We start from the raw sequence: 18,479 nt of genomic DNA on the forward strand, positions 1-18,479 counted from the left end.
AATTCATTTGAAATAAAGCTGACAGGAATTTATAGCCTGATGCTGTGTTAACCCTGTCAGGTTGATAGCCCCAAGGTGAATTGTATTGAATCTCATACAGTACAGTATCTCAAATGTTAATCAGCAGCTAATACAATACTTCCTAATTACAAGCATTCTTCTTTATAGTATGTAATTAACTTGAAAAGTCAAAATTACTCACAGACTCCTGAAGATGCAATAGCAAACTATTTAAGACAGGAAAGTCCAAGCCAATATTATAAACACATATAGGAGCAAACATGCATAAAGTCAGGAACTGACAGGCCTCTGGATTACTGCAACTGTAGCAATCACGCTCATACACGCTGGACTATAATTTATGAAACTGAGCTCAAGAACCAGCCAATCAGTTAGCTCCTCATAACAAGTCTAACTGGCTCCAGAGAGCTGCAAGTGCTGCAATAGAACAATAAAGATGAGCTACCCCACACATTAATCTGCTTATCTGGGATTGCTTTCTGTCAGAGAGGGAGAAAAATAAAGAGAGAAAAATCACAGCTTCATTGTTTAAACCGAAGAACAGGTGACTTGTGTCAACCTAACAAGATACATGGAGACGGATCTCTTACTATTTTTAGATCACACGGGGTATATTCAGGCATGCCTGGGCTGTAGGAATCATAACATCCATTTCCACTGGAATACTGTAAGAGCAAACAGAACCATCCTTCCCAGTAATAATTATTGCTTCATTTCTCTCTTGCTGGTAATTTAAAAGATAGTGTTGCTGTTTAATGTGGTTTGACCTTTCACTAATCTATTTAGAGCAAGTTTTTGTTTAGACTGCCAGGTGATCATTCAGATTATCAAAATGCAGTGAAGAGCAAGCAGGAGTTGCACAGTCCTAATGTAAAGAAATATAGGATTTAAGATTTAAAAGGCCATGCTTTTCCATAAGGAAAAAGAGGAGGATCAGGAGTGAGTTTAATCATTTTTAGGTACACAGATTATAAAAAAAAAACAAACAAAAAAAAAACCCCACCCCCAATACCTCAGAACAATTAAGGACAGATAAGAGTTAGAGACTGGTTTCAGAGTAACAGCCGTGTTAGTCTGTATTCACAAAAAGAAAAGGAATACTTGTGGCACCTTAGAGACTAACCAATTTATTTGAGCATAAGCTTTCGCGAGCATCCGTGATGCATCCGATGAAGTGAGCTGTAGCTCACGAAAGCTTATGCTCAAATAAATTGGTTAGTCTCTAAGGTGCCACAAGTACTCCTTTTCTTTTTGAGTTAGAGACTATATCTGTGTGGGAACTAGAATCTCCATTTAATGGAAAATGTGTTATTTCACCTTTTGCTTTCATTCCAATTTAGAAAGAAGAAAGAATTTTGAAATTTCCTGCAAAATGATTGCTAATTCGTTTTGTATCAACTGAAAAATTGTTTTGATTTTGAATTTTTTAAATTGTATCAAAAGCAATTAAATTCAAAACAAAGAAAAAATCAAAAAATTTCCATTAAGGTTGAAACACAACTTTGACCCTAATGTTTTTATTTTAACAAATATCAGCATTTTCTGACGGAAAATAATTGTGTTCAAAAATGTTCAGTCAGCTCTATTAGCTACGTTTTGCGTATAGTTAGAACAAAAAGAACAAAGATGGCTAAATAGCTCTTAAAGTGAGCAGTCACCCAATTTGTGCATACAATCCTGGTAATTTTTCATAAAAACATAGATATGTAATGTCACACACTTTTTTGGGGTGTGCACATAGGCCTCTATTTTTGCTTTAACATATTGATTCGTTCTTTTTAATACTCCTCCTTCCTTCTGCCATTTCTTCCATTGTCACTCATGTTTTAATCACTGCAGAAATTCCTCTGATGTGGTACATGCTATTTATCCCCCTCCACCTTTTGCAATCATGATACCCATACACACCAGTTTAGCTACATATTTTACAGCTTTGGGTCGGTCTATAGCTGCATATGGACCATCTGGACCATCTTGTCCTGCTGGACACCATTATTTGGTTTACAGAAATGTGAGGTTTCAGTCTTTGCAAACAAAAACTTGTCATATAAAACTTACAAAATCCCTTTTTAGGTTCCCTGCCTTCCAGCCTCACTACTACCCATAGTCTGGCATATGTTATTTCTGCACTGCATCTTTTTAAATTTATATAACTTTTTATTCGATGCTGATACCAAAAAGACAATGCACATTATCAAATAAAGTACCAGTAATGCACTGAAAAGGTACAAAGTAATAATCTAGACATTGGATAGTCAAGATTTCCGGGTGTCCAATTTCAGTCTATTAGAAAATAAATAATGCTTTATATCATATGGTAACTGACATTGTATTTCATTTTCTCTAAACTAGAGCCAAACTAGAAGCCATTCATCTTCAAAGATTGCAGCATCCCACAGTCTGTACCAATAGTAAACAGTCTTTAATTGAATCCACTCTTCTTGAGTTAGAAAATGCATCAGAATCCAATATTTGAATATTAGGATTGCAATTTTATTGGACAAGCCAGCTGACAGAGATGAAGCTTGGAGTTCAAAGGGATGAGAACCCAAATACAGATATTTGGACCAAAATTGTGGGTCTGGGGACAATACTACATAGAGTTGTAAGAAGAGGGTGGTTGGCTACATTTCTTACTTGTCCTGGAAAATATTTTCTACTCATTATTATAAAACATTTGCGGAAATTAGACACCTATAATCTGTAGACATTTGTACCCCTCTCAACTCCCTGACTACCATAAAGTTATGACCAACTTTTAATGCACAGAACTCTTCTTCCTATGATATTACTGTTTTTATATATATATATATATATATAATCTTTAAGATTATGACTTGAGTTCTAATGAAAAATCAAAGCCCCAAACATTTCACTCCTATTTAACGACAATTTCACTAATGCGTGTATAGCTGTTGTCCTTTTGCCTGTATCATTCATTGTAGGAGTACATCTTTGCTCTACATGTAACGAAAGATGTGGTTATTCAGATTAGATTTTGTGTGTTTCAGTGGAGAAAAGGGTACCGTTTTTAACTAGGGTAGGTCTTTACAATGATGTATTCCTTTCTTGAACCAGAAGTAAATTAACAGGTGTTTTTGTAATAGAAAAGACAAACAACATGACAGGATTTTATGCCTTCTCTTAAGCCTATTCAACAGAAGTTACAGCTGTACATAAATGAGGACAATACCACTTTGAAAAGGGATCTAATACATTTTAACATGTATACATTATGTGAATGTCCCTACCATACTGCTTTTTCTGTGATAAAATGCTGCAATGTATGCCTTACAGTTCATTCTACCAAGTATTCAACGAGACCCAGCAAGACCCAGAAGTATGCCCTGAGGTTAAGAAGATAAAAGACCTCCCTTAAAGGTACGCATCCATAGTATCTTAAGTGGAACCTGGGACAAGTTTGTAGGAGTTTGGGGTATATTTACAGATAGAGCATAAGTGTGGAAGTATAATCAGTTTTGTTAGGACAATTTTAACCATTATATCTACTAGCACTCTTATCCATCAGCCCAAGTTATTTTTACAAGTTGCTTGAATAAAAAGGGAAATGTAATGGGATCACCACCCACCCCAGGAGTTTGGGGGTCACCACCCTCTCAAGATTGATCCCAAGAGAAAAAATAAATATGTTCAATTTTCATTTTCCTCAAACCAGGGCAGCAGGAAGCTAAAGCAATCACCAGTTGGCTTCTTTCCACCTAACCCAAGGAAAAACCACCACGCAGAGCTGTTTCCGTTGACCAAAGGTCCCAATAAAAACAAACACAAACAACACAAGTTCCTTCAGCCTAGGTCAAGTGAGATCACAAGAAAACAGTCCTTACTATAGCTGTAGTGTTTTGGGAACAAATAGCTCTCCTGTGTCAGTCAAGAATTTAATTTTACCCTATTGCCAGTCCTGAGCTTGATTCAGCAGGTTCCTAGATCAGAAAAGAAGAAAAAAGCACCACTCAATCACCTCTGAAAGCCTCTGCTTCTTTTTATGGTTCCCCAATTAGCAGGTACAGCTGCCAGCTCCCTCTTCTAACACCCAAATGAGCCACTATTGTCAGCTCCTCCCTCCAAGATGAGCAGTCTTTGACAGTTCATTTTAATTTTCAGGCCAGTAAAGAGGGTTAACCCCTTCCCAGTTCAAGTAGGCATGGGGCACATACATGAGCTTTGATCAAATGAGGATGCTTTGGTTCCCAGACAAAATCCACCCAGGTACCATCTTAATTTGGGATCAGTCCATCCTCCCTGCATAACTTTGACATACAAAAGGACTTCCAGTTTAGTAAAGTTAAATTTAGGGTAGTAATAGTAGTTCTAGTAGGCATCCTTCAGCCTTGAGAGCCCATGGATACGCACCCCTGAGAGGTAAAGAAGTCACTCGGGGCAAAGTTGGGGGCCTTCTCCAGGGCACAAGCCTGGACAGATGATATGGAGCCTGAGTTGCCCATGCATCAGGACTCCCCCTCCCCCCGGCATCACTGGTAAAATCCAGAGGAGAAAAAGAACCAATACATCTGGTACCTGATCCACTGCAGGAGTTGCCAGAAAGATACTAAAATGTTAGTACCTGACCTTCTTAGGGGCTCCACTCCAGATTTTCTGTCTGTCTGAGTGTACTCTCATCGCCTTACATTCTCTTGAATTCACCCACAAGGCAGGGGGGCTTTTCTGTCGGGAGTTGCTCCCTTAGCCTTATGCCCTCCTGGCTACCCACAAGGCAGAGGGTTTGACAAGCTGCAGATAGTACCATCTACTCTCATTATGGTAGCAGGCATAGCCTGACCTGACTACAAGGTTAAGTTTATTGCCAGATAATTTACCACAATCCTCAAATAACAAAGCCTGAGTTGAGTGATTAAGACATTTACAGAAAACAAGGGGAAGGGAAACCCACAATACTGCCTCGTGGTTGCTACCCAAATCAAATAATGATCTATTCTTATTCACGTATTTTTGTCAAGTTATTCACCTCCATAACTTCACCCCAAAATGTGTGTGTGTGTGTGTGTGTAATTGAATATTCTTATCCCAAGGTGGCCTTTTGGAATTTTTTGATCATCAAGATTTTGGTTTCACAGAATGGTGCTCCCTTAGAGTCAGCTAGTCTTATCAGTGATGCTAACAATACCTGTGATTCCACCACCCCACTTACATCTTTCTTTTAAAAGTTTGGAAGAGAACAATGATTTGTGGGTAATGTTTTAAAGTACCTCTGCTGGATTAAGTTCTAACACACCAACAGCCATAGAACTTGCACAGGAAGACACACCAAGTACCATCATCATCATCAACAATTTCAGCCTGGAAATTAGCCACAATTTTCATATGTGAAAACCTCTTCCCTCTTAAAGTAGAAGATTTAATTCTTTAGGCCAATTGATAGCATACTCTTCTGCAAAGCAAGGGATGCCACTTCTAGTCATATTAGTGACCTCTTTCTTCCCCTCCGCGTGGCCCCCCCACCTAACAATTATGTTTTCAAGTGGGAAATATGCCCGTTCATTCAAAGGAATAGCACAAGAAATTAGGCTGTATTTCTGAGGCAGACCGGACCAGGCTGAAAAGCTTTTTGTTTAACAAGAGCAATATGTATTGCTTGTTGCTTTTCTTCCATATTCTTTTCTTTAAAGGCTGATATACCTGTGATTCTAAGTCAATACCTTAGAGTTATTGTAACCCACACACCTCCTGCGTGTGATGCTCTGTCCCATCTTGTGGCACTGCAACAACTTAGAGAGAGATTAATGAGTCTTCTCTACAGCCTTAGCTAAGGACCGTGTGGCTTTTAGCTCATGCAGTAGAAGCTCATGCATTTAGCTCTAGAGGTCCCAGGTTTGATCCCACCCACCAATGACCGGGGTCTGTTGGTGTTACATTATCATCAGACAAACATGAACTGAAAAATTTGCAAGGTTTAGACCCTGATTTTGCAAAGACTTATTCACATGCTAAGCTTTACACATTGCAAGTAGTTTCAGTAAAGTCAATGGGACTAATCATAGTGCATGATGTTAAGCACATGAATAAGCCTTTGCAGAATCAGGGCCTTAACAAGTAATTTATGTGTATATGACTTCAATCTTTCTGTATGTGTTAATTTGCACACTGTTCAAAGACTCCCTTTACAAAAGCAGAAATATTGAAAGTATGTATGATCCATGAACACTTTAGCTGTGTTAAAAACAGAATCTTGACCAATATGCAAGAGAAAAGCAACCTACCAAAACAACAACTAGCAGAAATTGAAACCGCAGCTTACAGTAAATATGGACAACCTCTAGATAAGGTCAAACTGCGCATGACTATGAAATCACGCAGAAGGAAGACAAGGCATGTAGGGTAAAGTTTTCAAAACACGCAACTGCCTAAATTTATTTAGGTACTTTAGACAAATTTTACCCACTATCAAGTTGTTCTCCCTCCTATATTTAGGACAGTCATCGCTATGAAGCCTCTTATTACCCACTTTTTTTTTTGGGTGGCTCATTAACTTAAACCAGCTACATACAACATTGTGTATGCAACTAATTTCTTCTCCTCCTCATCTGCATCAGCTAAATATTAATTACTACTGCTAGTAACCTACCCTGTCCTCGCATTCTGCTCCCATATTCCTGTAAACGCTTGACCCCTCTTCTAAAACAAAACAAACAAACCTTTATTAAGTTGAATACTTTATTCAAAAACAGCGCAAAAGTTTATTTTCTGTTATGTACTTAGCCCGTGGAAGGACTCAAGTAAAATATTGCTTCAAAAAGTGACCTCATTTATTATTGTTTATTTGTATTTCAGTAAAGCACAGAGACCTCAGACAAGATCAGGGCACTATTGTATTAGAGCCACAAAGTTTTAGGCCAGAAAGGACCATCAGATCATCTAGTTTGACTTCCTGTATATCACAGGCCACCAACACCACCCAACACCCAACAACCGAAAATAGACCAAAGTACTACAGCCTATAAGAGATTAGACTATTGTGTGCCACAGGCAGAGAATAGGAAAAACCAAAGTGCACCAATGCCTGAGGCACATGCAACATCAGGGAAATTATTAAGTACGTGTAAGCAGAGTCAGGATGAGCTCTACCCTGACATCTGGTGGTGAGTGATGGCGGGTTGTGAAAAAGAACTTCAGGGGCTGATCTCATTTGCATAGGTACACCCACCCTGCCTAGATGGTCACTTTGGCTGCTGTGGGATCCCCAGTTTCTCTGTTATTGGGGCAGGAAGAATAAAGTGTTATTATCCTGATTATGTGAATCAAAGACACTGGATTTGGTTTTGGTTTTTTGTTATGATGGACTCGCCATCAACTAAGTAGCACTCGCTAGGCAAGGGACATGGGTTCCAAAAAATCAGTGAACAAAAAGAAGTTGGGGACAGGCATTTGTGCCTTGTGGTATAGGCCCTGTCCGAGGGCCTTGAATGCTAACTGCACTTTTTTCTCTCTCCATTGCATAATAGCAGAGCTAATTTTGATTCCACTGGGAGTCTGGTTACAGATTGCAGAGCTGAATTCACTTTGGGCTAATAGTGCACCAGCACTGGGGCTCCCCTACTATGAGCTGAAATCACTAAATACTGTGTTAAGTAGTAGGGGGCCTGAAGATATATTGCTGAGCGGCTTGAAAGACGGCTACCAGGAAGGAGCAGCTGGTGGAGCTGCTTGCAGGACAATTAATGGAGAGGAGCAGCTGGTGGAGTGGAGCAGCTGGTGATGAAGGCTGCAGCAAAAACCCTCGGAGAGGCTGGGCAGTTGGCCATCAGAGCATGTAAGGTGCCCCTTTACTCTCCCCCAGCCCCATTCCACACAGGCTGCGGGGGTTAAAACTCTGCAGATAAACTTTTGAACTCTGGACTCACCAAGGACAGACACAGAGACTTTTGGGTTGTTGGTCTTTAGGTGACTTTTGGGTTGCTGGACTCAAGAACCAAAGGGAAAGGACACAGCCCAATTTGCTTGGGGTGGGTTTTGCTCATGGTCTATGTTATGAATCCTGTTGGTGGTGTTTCCCCAACATGATGCCACATTGTTTCTCTCTGTTATTAAAAGGCTTTTGCTACACTCAGACTCTGTACTTGCGAGAGGGGAAGTATTGCCTCTTAGAGGCGCCCAGGGCGGGGGTGGTATATATTTGTCCCAGGTCACTGGGTGGGGGCTCAAGCCGGTTTTGCATTGTGTTATTGGAATGGAACCCCTAGATACTGAACCCGGCCCTTGTTGCTGCCAACTCTGACGGGCAGAAGGGTTACATAAGATACACTCACATAATCCTGGCATGTGTCCACACCCTCATGCTGCAGAGGAAGGCAAAAACATCCCCAAGGTCAGGCCAATCTGAGCTGGGGGAAAATTCCTTCCCAACCCATCAGTTAGACCCTGAGCACGTGACCAAGAGCCATCCAGCCAAGCACTTGAGAGAGAGAATTCTCAGTGCCACCTCAGAGCCTTGGCCCACCCCACCCAATGTCCCATCTCCAGCCTTGGCTATCCTGGATTCTTCAGAGGAAGGAAATTTTTAAAAATACCCAGGGGCCAGAAACAGGGAATCCCTTCCTGACCCCAGAAGGTGGCTGGGTGAAATCCTGAAGCATGTCTTATCCTAAAAGCATGTCTTGTCCTAAAAGCTGAAACTGAACCCCAGGACTGTGTGCCCTGCCCCAAACATTACAAGCAACCCCATCATACAACTGCACTCATAAATTTGTCCAGCTATCTTTTACAGCTAGTTAAGTTGTTTGCCCCCACAACTCCTATTGGGAGGCTATTCTAGAACCTCAATCCTCTGAGAGTTAGAAACCTTCTTCTAATTTCTATCCTGGATTTGTTTATAATCAGTTTATATCCATTTGTTCTTGGGTCAAATAGCTCTTCACCCTCCCTGATATTTACCCCAGTGCATTTAGAGAGTAATCATATCCCCTTTCAGCCAGACTAACCAAGCCAAACTCTTCCAGTCTCCTCTCATAAGACAGGCCCTCCATTCCTCTGATCATTCTAGTAGCTCTGCACCTGTTCCAGCTTAAATTCATCTGTTTTGAACATGAGTGACAGTATTGTACACAGTATGCCAAATGAGGTCTTATCAGTGCCTTGTACAATACTTTTCCTCTCGCTACTGGAAATGTCTTGCCTGATGCTATCCTAGGATGACATTTGCCTTTTCACAGCCATGAGTGATTTATAGGCATCTTGTGATCAATCTACACACCCAGGTCTCTCCCCTCCTCTGTCACTCCCAACAGATAAGTCATACTCCTACTTTTTGTGCCAACCTTATTAATAAAAATATTATAATAAGACTGATCCCAAGATCAATCTTAGAGGAACTCTTCTAATTACCAGTACAATCATTTACCTTTCAGCAGAACCTTTTGCTGTCTCCCCTGTAGCCTGCTCCTTACCCACCTTACAATTCTTATGCGGATTTCCATCATCTCTAAACTGACTAATAATTTCCTATGTGGTACCAAGTCAAATGCTTTATTGAAGACCATGGATATTAGAACTCCTGCACTTCCTTTACCTTAAAAAAAATCAGTTATTTTCTCAAAAAAGAAAATCATGTTAGTCTAGCATGATCTACCTTTGGTAAACACATGTTGCATTACATCTCCTTTATCATTTATGTCCATGAATTTAATTATTCTTTCCTTCACAATCAGTTCTAAAGCCTTGCATACTACTGAGGGCAGACTAGCAAGTCTGTAATTCCCTGCATCATCGCTTTTTCCCTTTCTTAAATCTAGGTATGACGTTAGCTATTTTCCAGTCATATTTACTACCCCCCCAAAGAGAGAGACTGATTTTAAATCTTTTCTATTGGACTTGCAATCTCATCTGCCAGTTCTCTCAGCATTCTGAGATGGAAATTATCTGGTCCTCCCAATTTGAATGCATTAAACTCTAAGTTTTTCTTTCCACTCAGATGTGATAATTTCCGTTTCTAGACACTCATTTCCATGAGCCATATGGCCTTCAGGCACATGTTCCATTATCATCATCCTTAGTGAAAAATGACGCAAAGTATTCATTTAGTTTTCAGTCCATACTTAGAATATCTTTAGTCTTCTTTCCATCCACACTGCATAGCAGCCTAACCTCATCCTTCCCTATTCTCTTTATTTATAACTAAAAACCCTCTTATTATTTTCATTTTCTTGGCAAGAGCTAATTCAGCTTGACTTTTAGCCATTCTAACTTTACTCCTACATTTTCTAGGACCCATCATGTAGCTTTGTTTGTTGATCAATGCCTTAGTCGCTCTGCTTTCTTCTATAATAAACTTTTTGAAGTGGTTATTCATCTAGCTGAGTTTGGAGCCTTTCCACACAATTGTTTTCCTTGCTTGGAATGCAAATTTCAGATAGGTTTTTTTAATAGCTGATCTGAAGAAATTCCAAGCCTCCTCCACTTTTAACGCCCTAAATCAGTCCAGCTGACCTCTTTTTAACCAATTCCCTTAATTTCACAAAGTCTGTCCTTTTGAAATTAAAAGCCATAGCTGATTAAATGAAAGGACAATCAAAATGAGGTAATGTAACTGGATCAATGCATGATTATTAGATAGAAAAGTATTTCTGACAACTAGTCCTTTTAGGATGTCTTCACTACTTACTAAAAGCAAGACTAAAACTACATCACCTCTTGTTGGTTCAGTGACAATTATTTGATGAAGAAAACTCATCTATCACATCCAGGAATAACTTGCCCTAGAGTATGAGTAGTATTAATTCTCATATCTATATCTGGAAGTTAAAGTCTCCCATTATGACAATTTCCAATAGTATTTCTCTCTACCAATATTAGAGAAATCTCTATCCATATCTGAGTCTGACCCTATGGGTCTACAGCAGACCCCTAACAGAACCTTGTGATGGGATGTCCACCCCACATAAGCCCTGAGAAGATTAATGTGGGTCAAAAGGGGCCAATTAACCTTACAGGCTGCATCTGTAGGGGACCCAAGAATTAATATGGCCTAAATGCAGATAAAGCCCAGCTGGCTGTGGAGCTGGCATAGGAGTATAAAAGCCAGGAACAAAGAGCAGAAAAAGGTAGCAATGAGGAGGTCTGCAGTCACTCCCTAGATGGAAAGGGAGTTAGCCAGAGACAAGGAGGAGATTCAGGGGGAGAGTAAGCCCTGGGATCCTGTCCTGGACTAAAGAGTCTGACAAGAAGCTGAGAAGGGTGAAGTAGCCATGGGGAGCAGAGAAAACCCCAGCAGTAAACCAGAGATAGGCAAGAAGATAGCGAAATTTGGTACAAGGGAGCCTAAGGAAACAGCAACAGGGTCTGAGACTGAGCAGACCTAGGATTGTTAGTCATAGGGTCCCTGGGCTGGAACACAGGGTAGTAGGTGGGCCTGGGTTCACCTACCAGCCCTTGGGAAGTGGCACAGGACCCGGCAATGTGGGCCGGAAGACTGTTGGAGGCAACATCTGGAAAGCTTGTCCAATGGGATTTTGTTACCCTGGAAATGCGGGGGGAAAAGGGGTGGGGAAACATAGCAACGCACTGAAGGGCTGAGTCACAAAGAAGGAAATCCCCAAGTCTTGGAGGGGGAGAGAAAAAGAGAGCAACCGATGAAAGGGGGTGCCAGATAGGGGAGAGCTAATTCCAAGACCTAGCAACAAGGAGGCACACTTTTGGTTTGTGGATGCTTCACAAACCTCTTTTACAATCCTTCTCCAAAGTGATTTTGACTCAAACAGATTCTGTTTTGTTGATATTATCACGTTTTATTTCTTTACACTTTACTGCTTCATCGATGTACAGAGCTACCCATCACCTTTATCTGTTGGTGCTAAGCACAGTGCAAACACAGTAAGAGAAAGTCCCTGCCCCAGAGAGTTTATAATCTAAACAGACAAGTATATTATTCTCATGGTTTTACAGATGGGGAACTGAAAAATTAAGTGATTTGCTCAAGAACAGAGAGGAAATCTGGAGCTCAAGTGTCAGAGCCGGAAATTGAATCCAGTGCTCCCAATTCTTACAGTGCTTTAATCTCAAGACTGTTCTTCCTCCCCAAATACATCACCCATGCCATTTATGTACATAGTACATAGATTCCAGGGCCAGAAGGAACCACTGTGATCATCTAGTCTGACCTCCTGTATAAACACAGGCCATAGAACTTCCCCCAAAATAATTTGTAGGGCATAGCTTTTAGAAAAACATCCAATCTTGATTTTAAAATTGCCAGTGATGGAGAATCCAGCATGATTCTTGGTAAATTGTTCCAATAACTGCATACCAAAATGGAAAAAACACCAAACCCTACATTAAAGGAACATATTTAAGTTAGCATTTGAAAGTTCCAAAATGCTTAAGTTCCAGTTGCCCAGGCAAACTTAATTCTGCACCCTTGTGCATCCAGCTGGTACACTGACTGAGGGATAAGTCCTGTGGAAAAAATAGTGTCTTCTGCACTTCGGAGCATTCACATGTTGACTTACTTGGGCATGTTATTAGAATTTCCCTGAGGAACACAAACAAGAGAAAGGAAATGGCAATTTTTAATGGTTTGTGTCTCAGCTAAATCTGAATGGAATTTTATGGGATAGAGAAGAGACATTTCCCTGGCTCACAGATGCTCCCCCTGCTAAATATCAAAGGCCTGTTGCAAACTAAAAAGGCACGAGAGCTTCAAGAAAAATAGGTCACTAGAACCTTTTATAATGGAAAGCATTAGACAACCTTACTAAAGGGGTGACTATGAGATTATGGCACAAGCTCTTGTTACTGCACAGTACAGCCAATAAGAGGCCTCTGATTCGGGGGAGGAGGGAAGGGCCAAACACATGGGTCTTAAGATGTAGAAGGACTATATTAATTCCAGCAGAAGATCACCTTGAATTACTCTATTCGTTTCCTTGTTTAGATTATAGTTATTTGGTATACAGTCTCTTTAAATGTTACATCATTTGTTAATGTTTTGGCCGAGTCTGATCTTGAAATGGGGTTATTAACCATTTTCTGTTGTGCAGCAATTGGGATTGTTTACTTTGGCAGGCTGGAAGAATTGTGTGTTCTTTTTAACAGTAGCCCATATTGTACTATCCATTTTCCAGCAGAACTACCCACTGATTTGGTACAATACAGTCTAAGGTTATCATCATAGTTCCAAAACAATGAGTTATTTATTTTCAGAGAAAGGGAGCTCGCTAAAATGTGATGAACAGAAAGTGTTCCAGGCTTCTCTGAGTCACACTTAGATCACACTTGGAATTTAGAATTTAATTAATCCCATTTATTTTTTAGGGAGCAATGACTATTTTGTTTTATTAACATACACACGGATCTTCACCTTTGCTTTCAATGCGTCAAGTAAGGGAGAGTCTTCTTCCAGACATCTAAGCAATTAAGCCCCTAACAAAAATTGAAATTTTAACAGTAAGACAGTACCTTGCCTGACTCTGGTGCTATTCACCTAATGCATTTAGACATGAAATGAGGTTGGGAGGTGTTTGGCAGAGTAGGCAGCACCTAATATGACCTTTTGTGCGGCAGAATGAATTGTGAAATAACTTGGTCAGACTCCATTGCTGGAATTTTAAGAATAAATCATTTCTAGAAAGAGAGAACAATATGAAGATCATTTCTGCTTCATCTAAATTTGTTGTGAGGCCTTCAGTTCAATAAATCAGGATTGGAGGCGGAGGGAGAAAAGAGAACCAAGTTTAACATCAGATATTTTGGGGCTGTACACAGTCATCATAAGCAGTTTTTCTATTTTAGCATTGTACAGGAGAGCCACACAGATCTCCATATCTGGTACTGTAACATCGTGTTAGGCAAAGATTATCCAACTAAGGATATTGAAGGTTTCCCATACACAACCTAATACATGCTGCCTCAGGTTGCGCTATAGCAGTCTAGTCAAGAATCTACTTCTAGGTCAAGAATCTAAGTTCCCTTTGTTCAAGTGGAAAGGGAGTGGGATATCTCCATTCCCGTACACTGTGTGTGCAAGCTGAAGACTTGGGACGCATATTGAATGGATGGATTTGTTACTAGAGATTGGTCCACTGCAACTAAGAAAATATTGAACGCCAATACGTTTTAAAATTTTTCTTCACATTTTCCATAACTTGACTTCAGGCCAGTAAAATCTCAGGGGAATGGTGGCTCCAATTTTTGATTGTTTGAATACTACAGAACCAGAGAAAGCTTTCGGCCTCCTATTGATGCCATGAAAGGCAGCCCTGAGTAGAAGAGGAAAGTAAGATAGGAATGTAGAAATTACACCGAGCCGGAAGAATGTATCAGATACTGTGAAAGCTTGTCTTGTAAAAGTAGGCTACATGCAGTCACAGACTAATTTATTTATTTCTCTTTAATCATTTTATACACATATATATTTTGCAACAGGAGAACGGCATTGCTTGCTAACACTAAGGCTACGTCTACACCGGCAACTGAACGACAAAACTTTTGTCTTTCAGAGGTGTTAACACACACACACACACGAAAGACAAAAAAGTTTTGCAGACAACAGGCACCGGTGTGCACAGCACTTTGTGGCAGAAGAACACTCCTGCCAACAAAGCTAACCCCACTTGTTGGGGGTGGAAGTTTTTTGTCAGCAGGAGAACTGACAAACGGTGGCTATCCTGCACGCCTTGTAGCAGCACGGCTTTAGGGACACAGCCATGTCCCTAAAAGCTGTATAGCGTAGACATAGCCTAAGAGACCAGTCTCAGTGGTTAATCTGACACATGCTTTTATTACTGGAGCTTTTAAGTATTTTGAATTCTGGACTGGGTGTTGTAAGGATACGAGAATAGTCATACAGGCTGAGCCATAACAAAAAGCTTGTGTAGGGAATACGAGGTTTCTTGGGCTTTTTTGCTGCTGCTGCTGTTTTTTATTGCCTTACACCTTCTGCTCTTTCCACCCATAAAATGTAATTTGATATGTTTAGTCGCTGAGAATGGACTGGAATGTAACTTTTAAATTATACTTTTAATAAAAATATGTATTATGTCTCCTTGAATTAAAGCCATATATTATTATGGCTTTTCACATGCCTGTGTTTACTAGGAGCATTCATACTGTTGCAAATCATAGAATCATAGAATATCAGGGTTGGAAGGGACCCCTGAAGGTCATCTAGTCCAACCCCCTGCTCGAAGCAGGACCAATTCCCAGTTAAATCATCCCAGCCAGGGCTTTGTCAAGCCTGACCTTAAAAACCTCTAAGGAAGGAGATTCTACCACCTCCCTAGGTAACGCATTCCAGTGTTTCACCACCCTCTTAGTGAAAAAGTTTTTCCTAATATCCAATCTAAACCTCCCCCACTGCAACTTGAGACCATTACACCTCGTTCTGTCATCTGCTACCATTGAGAACAGTCTAGAGCCATCCTCTTTGGAACCCCCTTTCAGGTAGTTGAAAGCAGCTATCAAATGGAGAAATTATCAAATGGAGAAAATGAAGAAATCTTAATTGTCCCAACACCAACTAATCATTTGTATCCTCTTGAAGTGGTACGTTGGTCTCCGCCCATTCACTATATCCTGGGCAAGACAGCACCAATATACATTTTGTTGATAATATAACTGGCCAGGACACCATCTTGAATATAAAAACTTCAGACCCAAACCAAATACTCAATGTCACAATGCTTTTCAGCAACAATACGTAGATATTAAGGTAAGCAATGTGAGAAATCCACAGGTGATTGATCTAACATTTCAGCTATTTTTGATCTTCCAGCCTACACGAGGGGGCCTTCAGGCACTTGGGAGTTGTCTCAGGCGATGCTCCATCAAGATATCTGCACACCAAGCCAAGCGGACTGATGATTTTGTTGTTGCGGTTATCCTGATCTGCCTTGTCCCTAACCCTGAGGTCAACAATAATCCTTACTCATTGTGTTATGCCCAAATAGAGGCTATTAAATCCTAGAACAAACCGTTCTTATTTGTCTGTAAGACAGCGTGCACGTTATGGTACTATATGAATATAATATTCATATATATTCATATAATCAGATTATTAATAATTAAGTAGTACTGTTAACTACAGCGTCAATCTAAATAAAACTTCAGCTATGAAAAGTTTAACGGAAAAGAGTTTGAGAGAGTACAATGGCAAAAGAAAAACAAAAAAGTTTACATGCTCCCCTACAGAAGACTTTACTAAAGTTGTATGCTTCACTAAGACATGAATTAGGAGGCCATTTAAAGCTAGTGAATCATACAAGTTGCTACAAACCCTTCAGCCATACCAAATTAAATATTAACAATCTTGGATAGCTAAAATATATAGGTATGCCCCTAGAAAGCAAAATTTTCTGACAATTCACTCTGATCACTAGAACATACCTCATTGTTTATACAGTAGTATCTTTTAACCCAATTTCTTTAACAATACAAACTACTGAAAATCTGAATTTATATGTGAAAATATTTTTTTTCTTTTTTTCTTTTTAATTGGGGCCTTCACAAAGTTTTCTGATTAAAAGTCAAACATTACATTTCATATCATTACCTCCAATTCTGAGAAATGTCTCTTCACCTTGTATTTTGCGCTCAACACTCCAATATTTTTCCATTAAGGTACACACATTTGAAGTATTATTTAAGTCCTGTTACTGTACAGGAGTACAAGCTTTCAAATTCTAGCATGTCAGGATTGATGCAGAAACAACAAGGCTAAACTCTAGCATAAATGACAGTAGGCTTGACTTGCTAAATTCTATGCTCCATTTAATACAAGCTTTAGAAATCGAAACAATTTAGAAACCAAAGTTGCATACATCCTCTCATTGCTGAAAACCTCCAGTTTCACTACATACATTTTACCAGTTTCATAAAGGCTCCATCAGAGAAACCCAGTCTACAAAGAAAGTAATTAGCAAAAGACAGAATCCTTGGCTTCAGTCAGACAGGAGTGCACACATATATTCTTTAAAAGACAAAAAACCCACCATAACTCAGCAGCCCAGCTGGGAAGTATTCAGTAATAATAGTTTCAAGTGTGCTTTGGCTTCTTTTTTCTTTGCCTGAGCAGTTTTTTCTTTTTTTTTTTTTTTTTTTTTCCTTTTAGCCTTTTCTCACTTCAGTTAGGTCAGTAGTGACCAGCTGCTGGATCAGTGGGGGAGTTTTGGGACTTGGCGTGAAAAAATGATATATTAAAATCAGATTATAAAACTGAGCAATATCTGATGTTTACAGGCTGGCCCAGCCCCCACCCCCTCAAAAATTCATATTTAGCATCCATTTGTTTGAATACTTGACAAACAGCAGCTCAGACAGTTCTGATAGCTCACATAGTGAAACTGGTCTAACAGGAATAAAGCCTCAATCTGCTTTTGAAAAAAATCAATGGAGAATTTTTAGTGGGGTTTTTTTTTTTTAAGATTATAAAGTTCATGAAATGAAAATCGATATAATATATTGGTATTACTTAAGAAGCAAAGTCACCAGAGCTCCAAACTAGCGTAGTTATTTTGGAGAGACTGCAAGTTGGATTTTAGGGTTTTCTCATAGCTGGAATTCTTTTACAACCAATAGCCAATGGATTACTCAGGAGTCTTAGAAAATGGCCCTTCCTCTAGACGAAGGATTTAGGCTGCAGACACCTGCAATTCACTGTGGTTATCTCGGTAGTCTGACTTAAGTACAGAACCTCAGGGGCAATGGCCCCTAAACCTGTCTCTAAGTATCCCACCCATTGGAACACTAACACTACGGTGCAAAGTCCTACCCATAAAAATTCTAATTCTCGCTCAGGGACCCCAAACCATAGGAACCTCCAAGTTCCCTATACTTAGGAACCATAAGCCAAGGGCAGAGAGTCCTATTCACAGAAACCCCAACCCCAGCTGCATCTACCCTGCCCATAGGAACCCCAACCCTAGCTCCAAGTTCCTACTCATACAAAACCTGACCCTAGCCCCAAGAACCGTACTCATAGGAACCCTAATCATAGCTGCAAATATTCAACCCACAAGGTCCAAGTACCGCACCCACAGGAATCCTAACCCTATGGCAGGGAGCCCTACCCATAGGAATCCTAACCCTATGGCAGGGAGCCCTACCCAGAGGATACATAAATCTAGCTCCAACTACAATATCCATATGAACCCTCATCCTACCTCCAAGTACCCTATCTATAGGAACCCTAACCCTACCCACAGAAACCATAATGCTAGCTCGAAATTCCCTCCCCATAGGAATAGGAATCCTACACAGGGGACCTCTACCCATAGCAACCCTAACCAAATGGCAGGGAACCCTACCTTCTTTGTGTTTTGTCAAATCTGCAGTGAAAGCATTCTTAAAATGAACAACATGATGGGTCATCATCCGAGACTGCTATAACATGAAATATATGGCAGAATGTGGGTAAAACACAGAGCAGGAGATATACAATTCTCCCCCAAGAAATTCAGTCACAAATTTAATTAACGTATTATTTTTTTAACAAG

The sequence above is a fragment of the Eretmochelys imbricata genome, chromosome 5 (genome assembly GCF_965152235.1).
Source record: "Eretmochelys imbricata isolate rEreImb1 chromosome 5, rEreImb1.hap1, whole genome shotgun sequence".
Taxonomy (NCBI): Eukaryota; Metazoa; Chordata; order Testudines; family Cheloniidae; genus Eretmochelys; species Eretmochelys imbricata.